This window comes from Microtus pennsylvanicus, chromosome 13 (genome assembly GCF_037038515.1).
Source record: "Microtus pennsylvanicus isolate mMicPen1 chromosome 13, mMicPen1.hap1, whole genome shotgun sequence".
NCBI classification, from domain to species: Eukaryota; Metazoa; Chordata; class Mammalia; order Rodentia; family Cricetidae; genus Microtus; species Microtus pennsylvanicus.
The window spans coordinates 29,171,793-29,186,260 of NC_134591.1; positions in this window are offsets into that span (position 1 = coordinate 29,171,793).

A 14,468-nucleotide genomic window follows, 5' to 3' on the forward strand; every position below is an offset into this window, starting at 1 on the left:
CTTTCTCTCTTATGAGAATTTTTAAATTATATAAATTCAGCTGCAAATACACAATGGCATGGAAGAATAGAACAGACAAAGCATACGGCGTAAATGAGCTGCTGACAGAATTTAAAGAGCTGAACTGAGGACATAGACCCTAAAATTCAAAGAGTTCCTCTGCCAACACTGCTATTTGACTCAGTTCCTCTTGGGAGCATCACATGCTGTTTGCTGCAGTTGTCTCAGTGACATTTAAAATGGTATGTTTTGGGATGACGTGTGCAAGGTGTCCTTTAAGTTGTGTATACAGCTGAATTTAAGTGTCTATAGCCAGTGGTACCCAGGACAAGATGTGAAGGTGCCTCTCTTGCTCTCCATCTCATTGCCTGGAGACAGGGTCCTTCACTGAATTGGAGGCATACCATTTTGCCCAGAAGGTCGAGCCAGAAAGGTTTAAATAATCATCTTGCTCTGCTTCTATATGCTAGTGTTACAGGCTTGTGCAGCCATGCCTGTATTTTTAAGAGGATGCTTTGGACTTTGGGGATTCACACTAAGGTCCCTATGTTTGTACCACATGTGCGTTTAACCAATGAGAATGCTCATCAGCATTCCACCCTCAACAACTACAGAGCACCTCATTCAGACAAACACTGTTATGTTTTAACGCTGAGGGAAAAACAAAACAAAAACCAAGGCATTTAAGAAATTTTGAGAGATGATGTGTTTGTCTCTAAAAAGTTTCTTTTTATGAGATCATCAAGTGTACTTTTAATTACAAATGCTTATTGATTCCTTTATAAACTCCAACTCTCCCATAGTTCATTGATTTTTATTATTCATAATTCTTTATGGTCTTCACTAATTTTAAGTATCCAAATTTATCTTCTTTTTTGTATTACCTTTATTATCTGTTTCATGCCACAGTTACTAGGATATTTTTGTCTTTTTATTTCTTTGGGACAGCCAGAACTGTGTCTAGACCTTAGGTGGCTATGTGATGTTTCCAGTGCTATGGGTGCGGGGGCTTGAGGTAATATTTCCTTAGTAATATCCAGTAAAATATCCTGTGATAGGATATGTATGCGACAGTTTTGCATATAGAGTGATTTTTGACTATGATAATGATAGGGCTTTCTCTGATGCCTCACCCTTACCTGTCTTTATACTGTAAACACAAGAATTTTCAGACCATTAGTACAGGCCTTCAGACCATCACCCAGAATAAAATACAGAGACTATGGAACAAGGAAGATTCACTTATTTACATCTCTGTGTGAATTAAGTGGATAATAAAGGATAGTGAGAAGAGTTATGGGCTCCAATCATGTCGTGATGAAACCAAACTCCTGCCCACTGTCTGTGCTCTGATATAAGGCCCACTTCTACACTTCACGCTTTTACCACACACTGCTTTTTATCTCATCAGATGCTAATTCCTTGTCCACCTCCAGTTTTACGCCAGTCCTTATTATCTTTACTCTCTCATCTGTATGAGTCTTTAACAATGAAAATAGAGTGTAACAATGTATTAGCACAAGGGTAAAGCTTCAAAGGAATGTCAAAATCAAACAATACTTTTATTTAAAAAAGTTTGTTCCACCTTAAACAAGAAAACAAAGTATCAAAATGGTGGGGAAAAAAACATGGCAAATACTGTAAAAAATTGAAAATACGTGCTTGGATTCTCTGTGTCTGTGGTGATTAGTTTTGATGATCACCTTTACACTAGAGTCACATGGGAGAAGGCCCTCACTTAGTACTGTGGAGCATTGTCTTGATAAAGGTGAGAAGGTCTTCCCACTGTGGGTGGAACCATTCCCTAGGCAGGAGATCCGGATCTATATAATACTGAAAAAAATAGCTGAGTGTAAGTTTGCATGTGTTCATTTTCTCTCTGTTATTTACTGTGTCTGAGACTTTCAGCTTCAAGTTTTGCCTGCTTCAGTGTCTCCACAATTATGGATCATACATAACCTGAAAGTGTGAGCTGAAATTCTTTTACTCCCTAACTTGTTTTTACAGAGTACTTTTTTTTATCATAACAGGAATAAAACCAAGACATCTTCCCCAGTATACCATGAGCGTCAGTTTACATGCTATGTGCATTTATAAGTGTGTGTGTGTGTGTGTGTGTGCGCGCGCACACATCTGTATGCAGGTTGTTGGTCTTGCTAACCACAACCTGATTTTTTTGTAGCATGACTATGTACTTGAAATGGTCAAGAATTAATGCTACAACTTGGTAGAACGACTTATGGTATTCCAAGAAGGAATGTACACATGATTGAGTCTACTCTGATGTAGTTTCTATGTGTGAAATAGAACACAACTGTCCTATATTTCAAGGAAATGATTTCCAGGGCTGACGATCACTCTCACTCTGACTTGTCTGTGAAAGAGGTAACACTATTTTCTTTATCCTGACTTGCTGCTTTCTGTTAAGAGCAACACCCATTTCATGTTGTGTCCACAGAAGCAATATTTTTTATTCCTGAAGTTTTACTGCTTCATAAGACGAGGGAAAAAAATGTATAGGAAAGACCAGTAGTGATTTAGGACAAGATTCTACTAAGAAGAGTTCCATATTTCACAGTGTCCTTTCAGAAATGCTTCATGGCCTCGACTCCTATTTCATATTTCATGCCTTTGAAAGCCAACTGTGGAGCAAAATTCCTGTTTCATGTCTGTGTGATCAATAAACATATGACCTTCCAGAGTTGCTATCCATCTTGTGGCTATATTTACTGTTTTGGTATCTGATAACTAATAACCACTCACATACATACATGTTCACACACGTAATAGCTTATGTATCATGCATATCTTCAAATTAAAAAAATAATGCAATTTATTATTACAATAAATTATTTTTAAAATACTTGTGCATATATTTACACTTATTTATATACATCATAATTTCTTTAGTTTAAATGGAGATATACATAAATTTCACTGAAAAGTAATTTGAAATTTAATGTAAATTCTTTCAGGTTTGTCCTTTATGCTTATCATACCCCTGATATAAAGACAACATTCTTCTCTACCTGAGAGACTCATCAATGAAATTCCGCAATACTGTATTCCACCAGTCCATGAGCATGAGAGGACCTCCCATCTTCTAGTGTCTGCACCTCAGTTTCTTTTTTCTAACAAATTTAAGTTTTTATCATAGATGTCTTTCACCTCCTTGTTTAGGATTATTTCTATATATTTTAATTTTTAGAGACTACTGTGAATGGAAGTGTATCTATGAGCTCTTTCTTAGTATGTTTGCTGATACATAAAATAGGATAGTTTTCTTAGTTTGGTTTTTTGTATCCTTTTATTTGCTTACAGTTTTGATCATTTTTAGAAGTTTTCTGATAGAATTCATGGGATTATTTTATGTTTATCGTGTCATCTCCAAGTATGTGTAGCTTGACTTCTTATTTTCCTATTTGCATCCTGTAGATGGGCGCTGTGGGCTGCGTTCCTGCTGCTCCAGCTCCCGGCCGCCTACTAGCTTATGCCCCAAAATAACAACACACAAATTGTATTCTTGTAAACACTGCTTGGCCCATTATATCTAGCCTCTTCTTGGCTAACTCCCACACTTGGACTAGCACATTTCTAATAATGTGTGTAGCACCCCAAGGTGCACTTACTGGGAAGATTCTAGCCTATGTCCATCCTGGGTTGGAGCTTCATCGCATCTGCTCCAGAGAGGAGAGCTATCGAGTCTGAGCTCACTTCCTCTTCCTCCCAGCATTCTGTTCTGTTTACTCCACCCACCTAAAGGCTGGGCCAAGGCATTTTCTTTATTAGCCAATGACCTTCCTCCATCAGCATCCCTTTAGTTTTCTTATCTTCTCTTTTTGCTCTAGACAGTTTTTTAAAGGACTATGTTGAAACAGAATGGGGATAATGGACGACCTTGTCTTATTACTGATTTCATGGAGATTGCTTTGAGTGTTTATTTCATTACTGCTATGAATTTCCTTATATTATTTTTTCTTACCATTTACTGAATTAGGGATTGCTTTTTCCTTACATTTCTTTTTCCAAAAAAAACTTAAAATTTTTTCAAATTTTTAAATTGTATCTTTACATTATTATTTGCTCTTTCTAATTTTTTTGGTATAGGTGTTTGAGTAACTAACAGCAAAGGCTCTTCAAAATGGGAACCTGGGCTGGAGAGATGGCTCACAAGTTAAGAGCACTGACTGTTCTTCCAGTGGTCCTGAGTTTAATACCTAGCAGCCTCATAGTGGCTCACAACCATCTGTAATGAGATCTGGTACCCTCTTCCACTGAACACATAATAAATAAATAAATCTTTTTTAAAAAACAAAACAAACAAAAAACCAAAATGGGAACATACTACTATAATTTAGGTGGAAAGATCATGTAATTTTTGAGACAAAATCCCAAATAGACATCTTTAAAAGTTTTTTTATTAATTTATTAATTAATTGTTTTTCCCCACCCCATCACAGTTTTCACTTCCTCTCTCCTCTCTCCTCAGTCCCTCCCGTAACTTCCCCTCTTCCCCAGATCCTCTACTTCCTTCTTTCCCTTCAGAGAAGTGCGGGCCTTCCATGTGTATCAGCTAGCATTGGAATATCAAATTGAGCAAGATAAGGTAACTTTTCTTCTACTAAGGCTGCATGAAATAAGCAGGAAGAAAGGGTCCCAAGAGCAGGCGACAGAGTGAGAGACAGCCTTCACTTCCTCTGCCAGGAGTCCCACAAGAATATCAAGCCACGTAACTGCAACATATATGGAGAGGGCCCAGGTCAATCCCATGCAAGTTCACTGGTTGATGGTTCAGTATCTATGAACCCAGGTAGTTGACTCTGTGTATTTCCTGGCATTGTTTTTTCTCTCTCTGGCTCCCATTATCTTTTCTCAGTCTCTGCCAGAGGATTACCTGAGGTCATCCTAATGTTTGTCTGTGACTCTCTGTTTCTGTTTCCATCACTTGCTGGTGAAGCTTCTCTGATGACAATGATGCAGGCAATGATCTATGAGTATAGCAGAATATCATTAGGAATTGTTTCATTGACTTTCATTTTCTTTTTTTGGCAGTCATGTTTGCTTTTATTCTAGGCCTCTGGACTGTTCAGCCTCTGGGACCTGGCCATCTGGGAACCAAATAGACATCTTGTGCCACCAGGAAAAATCTCTAGTGGAAGAAATGGGTTACATATTGTTGAGTTATTTGTCAAAGGGACATGTAGACCACTTGAAAACATCATGCAATTTTGAGAAGGCTATTGGTTAGTCACCATAATCTGATGGCCCCGTTGCTGAAGACACTACTTCCTTATGTTATTGAATGTGCAGAAATTGAGTTGGTGTTTAACTAGAAGTTACAGCCCGATTAATTAGTATTCATAGTGGCAGAAAGGACTTTACACACTGCTGGAGCATAAAATTAATCATCATTTTCACCTAGCTATAGAACCTGCAGTCTATAACATAGAACTGCCTGGAAGACATGCAATTCAATAGTGGCACAAATGTTATTGGCATAACCAACCAGTCACTTTTTGATAGGATTTAGGTCAACTTCATGAGATGGAACCGACACATGAAAGTGCTAAAATGACCAAGAACCTGAGGCTAGGTAAGTCATGGGCCCTAGAGGAAAACCTACTACTACTATTTGGCTAAATAAACATAGCAGTTAAGTAACTCCTAATGATATATTGCTATATGCATGGAGAATGGTACAGCTCTTATCAGAGAAGTTTGTTCTTGCTGTAGACAGTGACTAGCAAAGATACCCACAACTGGATGATGTACAGAAAGTAAGAGACTTGGGAACACTCAGCCCTAAATAAGATGTCTTTTCAAACCCCTCCTCTCAAAGATCAGGGATCTATGTGGAAAATGAGGATGAGAGATTATAATAGTCAGTGGTGGTAATGACTTAAAGGAAAGAGTGTCTTCTAGACACAATAGTACTGATACACAGAGGAACTCACACAGTCTAGCAAAATATGCACAAGACTTTCACAGTTTCAAAACAGACAAAATATGAGCAGTGAGAAGGGAAAGTGTACATAAGGTATCTTCACTCACCAAGTCATTGAGAAGAGAACAGATCCTTGGTAACTCTGGCCTAATCGATGGGTTAAGACCCTAATAAATTTATAATTTGATCAAATTTATTGGGAGGAGGAACACAGCTGGAATAAGCAGGTTCCTGGGAGTGTCCTGAAATGATATACCTTGGCCTTGTTCTCTTTTCATTTCCCTGTACTATCTGGATGCTATGAGTTGAACAGCTTTGCTCCATTAGAGCCTTCACCACACCCTTCTGCCATAATGTTCTGCCTCACCTGATAGGGCCCCAAGCAGTGGAGTCAATTGCCATTTATTGAAATCCCTAAAATGGATAGCTCAAATAAGTCCATCCATCATTAAGTTTATTTTCCTCATTTGTTTGTTACAGCTACAAATTTGTCTGACAATCATAATTCTTAAACCCCTCAAAGAGTTTTTGTAAACTTTTTCAGTGCTCTGATAGTTTCTGCAAACAAACTTTATTTTTGTGTTTCAGGGAAACTTTACAACCTGGTTATTACTTAGACATGAACAGATATTGAGTCCGGTTTTGGTGAATCCTAGTACTTGCACTTTGACAATACACATCATCTATGACAATTTATATGATAATTAGAATGGCACCTAGCTCAGAAATGAAATTTTTCCATGTAAAATAGAGTTATAAAAATAGGCAAAACTTCATGTAGTTTGCTCCCTTAAAGTATAAAGTTCAATAGTCTTTAGTATTTTTGCATTCTTTACAAGGGTTGATCAGAATCTAATTTCATTACACATCCCCAAATACCCACTGGAGACATGGTCTCTTCATCTTTGTGTAAGCCATGCAGGGAGCTTGACAGCTTGTCCAAACACTTGGATTACAGATGTTGTGTTGCTGATCCAACCTTTATGGTGTTTTGGGGGATTCGGCTGTGGGTTGTGATGCCTGTGCAGTGAGCACTTTGGCACATTAACCTATGTCCTCAGCTTGTGACTCTTATCTTTGACATAGATGTAGTGTAGTATTCTTTAAAGTTCATTTATGTTATATGTGTGCCAGGATTGTGTTTTCTCTGTAGCTCTGTGGTTTATAGTATGGTTATGTAACACTTTGTTCATCCATTCACCAGTTAGATGGGCATTTGGATAGTTTCCACTTCTGGCTATTATAAAATGGTGCTACTATGAGCATTTGTGTATAAGTTTTATGTGGACATATGCTTTCATTTCTCTTGAGGTGAGTACTAGGGGCAAAATTGCTCCATATGTTAATTTTGTATTCATATGGAAACTGTATATTTAACATTTTGAGAACCTGCCAAACTGTATTATAAAGTCAGCTTACCATTTTAAATTCTCCCAGCAAGGTTTTCATGAGGATTGAAAGACTGAGTAAATCATTGGAGAAATAAAAGCTAAAATACTACCTTGCCTAGTTTTGTTATTTTATTTTGTCTATCTCCATCTAGGAAAGAAGCAGTAAAGAAATTTTTAGTAGTTTTTTTTTAAATCTATATCTCATAGATCTTTGTAAGGTATTTCCCAGACCTCTTATTTGCAAAGCTAAGGGGTTCTTACTTTGCAACATGCTTCCAATGAAGCAAAGATTGAATGTGAAACAATTATTTTCAAGTTAATTCTTCAGTTTCCTATATATACTCAGGTGGCCATCCCAACACTAGATAGCCATATCTCAGCAACATGCTAAAGTTTTCACAGACATTTAGATGAGAACAAACGTGGTCCATAAGACCCCAGGAAATCCAGGCCAAATAAACTGTAAGGGCTGGGTTTGTGATAGAAGGTGATTGATTTTCATTGATAGACAGTATAACTCAAATTCCAGAATACAGTATTCTTGAGTTCCTCAGGCCATGCAAGAGAAAGTGCTGGTCTTTCCTTTTCTTTATTTATCATGGAATTATATTCTATAGCAGAAGAAAATCACATCCCCATTATCGGCTTCTGAGATATGCCACAGTGCCTCCTCCTGACTACACAGTCATGCTGATAAGGAATCAAAATGAAAATTCTACATTGTTGAAAACATATTTAAATTCCATTTAATCATACATATTTAGAGGCCAATAAATTATTATTTACTATGCATTTATTTCTATATTTCTCATTTGATACCAAAATTCCGAGAAATGCTTTCAACATACATTTTTAAGATAACTAAATAATATTCCAATAATTTATATATATATATATATATATATATATATATATATATATATATATATATTGCCAGAGAAAGATAGCCACTCATTTGTCCAGCTATTAAAGCATGCAATGAAGAAAACTCCAGTGACATAAGTAACAAATATGCTGCTGCTTTAACTGTTCATAGTAACAAACTTTGCTAATTATTACTTAAGACATCAATATTCACATGAATATTATGATACAGAATTTAAAAGTAGGACATTAGAGTAAAGAGTTTCTGAGATCATATGTGGAAAAAGTGGTTTTCTGTAAAGAATATTTTGAGACACTGAAATTCTGGCTTTTCAATGGAGGAATATGGGGGAATCAGTAGAATCACTTAGCTATTTTTCCCCCAAATATATAAACAGGACCTTACCAATTATTTTACAACTTCATTGTCATTTCCAGGTAGAGCTTAACACACAAATCGACATCTGCAACAATACCCAATTCTTTAGGTCATGCATATTATTGGACTTGGTGGAATATTTCCATTTTAGATTTAAACAATTGGCTGTAGTTTCCCTTGTAGGTTTATTGACCTTAGGTTACATGTTATAAGTCTTCTTGTTTCCGTTCTAGAATTATATTAGGAAAAATTATTAATTGTTTGTTAATAGTTGATTTATTTATTCATTTATTTTTAAAAAAGGTCTGACTACTACATGGACCAGGCAGACTTCAAACTTACAATCCTCTTCGTTTAACTTCCTGTGTGCTAAGATTACAGATTTGTGGTATTACAAATACATACCTTTTTAATAAAAATATGTGACATGAATATGAAATGAATATGAATGAGTGACAAATGAGAAGAAATAAAATCTAGGGAATGGTATTAGTAGTGGGAACCAGGAAAATATGGAAAGGACATCAAAAAGGCAATTTAAAGTTTCATTGAGAAAGTAGAATAAAAATATATAATATATGAGCAGCACTAATTGGACACAGCAGGTTATATTTATATATTTATTTGTTCATATACACATTCTCTCTCTCTCTCTCTCTCTCTCTCTCTCTCTCTCTCTCTCTCTCTTTCTCTCTCTCTCTCTCTCTCTCTCTCTGTGTGTGTGTTACTTTCCAAGGCCTGAGACTTACTTGAAGATAAATATAGATTTCTAGTATGCCGTATTTGCCATTGTGTTCCTCCCAAGTACAAATGAAATGGTGCTTTTATTTATCTTATTAGATTCGTTGGTTGATTACTATGTTTTGTGTTGGAAACACGGTGTTCATTGGGGTAGTGTTAGGTGGGGGTGGACCTTTAAGAAATGGAGAGCAGTGGGGAGACACTGGAGGTGTAGCCTTAGATGGCATTAAGAAACTAACCTCTAATTAGTTTTTAGAAGGTTGTGTTGTTCTCAGAGCAAACACAACTCTGGCATTGGTATTTCTTATTCTTCTTGTTCACTAGGCTGACCTCTGGCTTCTATGAGTATTCCAGCCGTGGTACAGTAACCACTGTTAGGTTAGTGTCAGATGTCCACATAAGGGAGTTGTCTGATCTGGGCATGCAGTCTCCAATATGCAGAGCTTAAAAGTAATCTCAGTCCTTTAGACAATTCTTAGGTTCAGATATTTTGTTATAGTAATGGAAAACTTCGCAGGGATGTTAACTTTGTTTTCTCTAAGTCTTCTTGATTTTGTTTTGTTAATGTTGAAATGATCAAAGTGCCTCCTGGGCAAAGAATATGTTTGTTCAATAATCTGCTTTTTTCACTCTTAAAACCTTATTCTTTTCTCAGATATACAAGTTCCAGCTTTTCTCACAAAAACTAAATTTTAGTAATTCTACTGTCTTCCCTCAGTGTCCAGCCTTAGGGTAGAAGCTGCAGTAGCTACCTCTGGGATACAGCGATGTCCTCTTCAGCCTTTTTACTATTCTACTTCTCATGTAACACTTCTTTTTATTACATGCCATCTATTGAGATAATATAGGTAGTTCTACATGCTGTTAGTGATTACTGTGAGTGGGGACATTATAGAATGTGGATAATTGGTAGATCTTCACACTGCTTAATGCCCTAAATTTAATATATATATTATACCTTAGTTACTTTTCAAAATGTAGTTTTCATTATACCTCCTCTTCAAAGATTATCTCTTCTCATATCATACCAACACACAGTGATCTTCTGGATCATATGACCCACATCATTACCTTGTCCCATTAGAACTGGTCGCTTTACAAGAACTCGTTCTAGGATACTGAATTGTAAAAGCCTCAGTGAAAGAGATTTTTGTAAAGATGGATGAACTGAGTGAACAGATTCTTTTCAAGATTTTGAACTAGTGGTCTCAGTTCACAATTGAACCAAAGGCAGTGGAATCAGATCAATAGCAAATCATTAATGACTATGGAGTCCTGAAATGGAGTGCTCCATAGTCACTTGTCCTTTGGAAATCTTACCCTCAGCACCCTATTTCAACAATTAGCACTTGGTTTATTTTATAAGACAGAATTTGTCATCATTTGGATGTTCAAGGTGCGAATAGGTAACTGTCAAGGTTGTTTAGAGATTTTTCCAATGAAAGTGTTTCATGTTAGAATAGATGATACATATGTCTATTTTGGATCCGATCATGAGCCAGAGGAGAAAATATGTAAGAGTGGACTCGAGTAGTTAGCATTAATAATAACAGTAACTGTGGCGGAGAGATGGCTCAGCAGTTAGAGCACGTGTGGTGTAAGCCTGAAGACCTGAATGTTATCTCCAAGGGATCCCATGGTGAAGGAGAGAACTCACTTCTGGAAGTTGTCCTTTGACCTCTACATGTGATTACTAGACTGACATACATACATACAGACAGACACCTGCACGCACAGAAAAACCAATGATAATGGCAAGAGTCACTCTCCAATCAATGCTGAGTAGAGCAAATTTTTCACAAGAAGGGCTATGCGACCATTCTGCCAATCCATTGTCAAATGTCAATTTTAACATGCCAAGTCTAACAACTTTAATTTCATTTCATGACTTTGTGGGATATGAGTTCAAGCAGATCTCTGCTAGATTATTCTTCTGTATCACCTAACATTTTCTGGGGCCACTTGGTAACATTTACCTGGAGAATAGTTTCCTCTGTGATAATAAAGTGGTTTCACTCATACATCTGGTGTGTAGTGGGGGTATTTGAGCCCATCTTCAACCCTAATGTCTCAGCCATTCTGGTATTGACAGTAAGGGACTTAGTATCATCAACTTGTCTCTGTGTGGAATGAGTTCTCATGCACAGGAAGTCTTGGATTTCTTCTGCATACTCTTGGTTATAACCATCACAAACTCGCCTGGATTTGGGGGGGAAGAAAATGAAGTTCCTCCCTCAGTGTAAGAAGGGCTAAAATTTTGTATTTTATTGTTCTCCATTACAATAACCTCTTAACTTACTTAAAGCCATTTCTTCACGCTGTGATAAAACAGTATATTAGACAGTTATAAAGTCGAAGGGGTGTATAAAACACTAAGCAGAGATTGACAAACGAGGGACAAATTTTATCCTAGATGAGTATTTCTTTAGTTATTACAATTTCCAGTTTTTAATTATTGAGAATATTTTTATATGATATATTCTGATTATGGTTTCTTTTTCCCTACCCCCACCCAAATCCTGTTGGTGTACAAAGGACTTTCACAATAGTCTGGAATGAAGTACAACAAAGATTTATTTATCTGGGAATAAACTCACAGGAAGAGTACTAATACACAGTCCTCTGCATGCACTGGGTACTGGACCTGAATCCAGCAGCCAAATGGGCCAAGCATGCTTTTTGTCTGCATTTATAATACATGAGACCATGCCCAGAGTGGGCTGGTATCTTAAAAGCTAATGGCTGAAGGAGTTCTCATAGCAAAATCTTCCCCATCTCCTCACTGGGCCACCAAAATCTGCACCTTTTTTTTCTTTCTAACATTAAAAAATAGCCAGACATCCACAGATTAATAATAACAATAATAAAAACAAACAGAAAACCTCAACAAAGGAAAAACACAAGAAACATATACAAATGCTGACACACACATACAGAGAAAGGGAGAGAGAGAGAGAGAGAGAGAGAGAGAGAGAGAGAGAGAGAGAGAGAGAGAGACCATAAATCAAAATCAGAAGCCATAAAGTAAAAGATCTGTAAGGTTCAAAACAGAAGAAAAAATAAAACAAACAAACCCCATATTAACCAACCTTATAAAAATATCACTGAGTTTGTTTTGTGTTGATCATCTACTGCTGTGCCGGTTTAATTTGCTTCTAGTCAAAGTAACCCATAAGAGTAGGAGAACCAAGAATCTTTGTCTATTGGTTACTTCCATTTGAAAGAAGGTGTTGTGGAACTGTCAACTACAAATAATGGTGATAATTGGAATATTAATAAATTCTCTCATAAGTGTCTCAGGTTCATATGAATATATATAGTGGTTATCTTTTAACTAAAGAAAAATGGGAACACATTTGATTAGAATTTCTTTCAATCTTTGAAAGATGCCATAAAATATAATAAAGGATGATAAAATTTTGCATGGAAAGCTGATTACATGCATTCCACTGTAAATGAAATTTTCTGACTTTCTATTTCTTAAACTTAGAGAAAATTATTCTTTTTTGAAATATGAGACATTTCATGGTAAATTTGTTTTCATCTTATTTTGTTGTGAAATTGTTCTGAAATTTCATTTGTGAGCTATGAATATGTTGTTAGTGTTATTTACAGTTGAGAGCAGATTAAACATGTTTTTGTTTGGATTAATTATGAAATGGAGGCACTTGGGACTGCTATTTGGTTTTGCTTTTCTTTTTATACATTTAATGTTTCCTCTTGGTAGGTGCTGGTTATTACTTTGCTTCAAGCTGCTGAGTTGCTCAGAAATGAATTTGACGTTGACTACTCAATATCAAATATGCTGATTAGAACTAACAGCATGCACGAGGGTTTCAATGAAAATGTAATGCTATTTAATAAATTAGCACGTGTAACAAGCAGGCTAAATCAAGATTTAACAAAGCTTCTTTTGTTTTCTTGATTGAAAGTTATAACATTAAACTCTATCAATGATCTCACAAAACATCAATGCTAAAATCCCACTATCCCTTGATCTGTTCTACACTTTGCCCCCATGTTCCCTCTCTCTTGTTTTCACCCTAGGTATAGGATTTGGATTATGTACCTGAAGACTAGCTATTCTTCTGTCAATTTTAAGAACTGATAAGTTATTTGCTTTTTGTGATGTATTGGTTACTTTTCTCAAGTATCTGGCAACTCAAGGAGAGGGTTGCATTTGCTTACTACATGTCATTGTGGAGAAGACATGGTGACTGGAGCTGTCTGTCCCTGGCAGAGGGATGACACGGTTGCTAGTCTGAGTGAAGTAGCTGATAGAAAGCACAGCCACCAGGACCAGAGGAGGCAGAGCTGCCCTATAATCTTTGAAGGACTGCCTCTGACAGTTATGCAACATGTCTAAAATGCTCATTTCTTCCCCCAAACAGTGCCACCAGCTGGCGACAAGGTGTTCAAGCATCAACCTATAGGAGATACTCATATTTAAGCTACAACATAGGAGAACGTCTTTTATGTCCTCTATGTGACCTAAAGTGAGATGACACTGCATAGCTTTATATCCTCTGACTCTTCTTTGCAATTCTGATACTATTACTCAACCTGTTCTGTCCAGCTTCCCAAAACATTCAGAACCAGGTTCCCACGACAGTGAACAGTATGCTTTTTATTGGTTTCTCTATTTAATTCTTGTGTAATTCTTGTCTCTCATTCTAACTCTCTTTCAGTATGTCCCTCAGTATGTTTACTTGTGCCCTAATGCTTGTCTCAGATAAGTTTTTGAAGGACTTATGAAATCCATTTCTTGCACTTAAATAGTCAGTAATACCTTACAATGTTATTGTAGCATGTTTCTTCAAAATAAAACTGATTGTACTCCAATGTGAAACTTGTTTTCAGCAAAGAGTACCATCTATCTTTATCTTGCTTCAGCATTTTTTTTTCTTCCAGTGGATCTATAGCCTTTGCTCTGTTGGCATCATGACAAGAAATCTTAGACAAACATTGCCTACTTTTGAACTTAGATTTTGGACAAAGGTATTTTGATTCTTAGAGTCTTGGGATTTTTTTCATAGAGTTAGTTAATTTTAATTCTTTCTACAGGCAATTTGTGGTATTGAACCTTGTAGAAATCATAACATAATTTTGTCCTCATATATCTTAAATATACTGGTCCTAACATATCCAT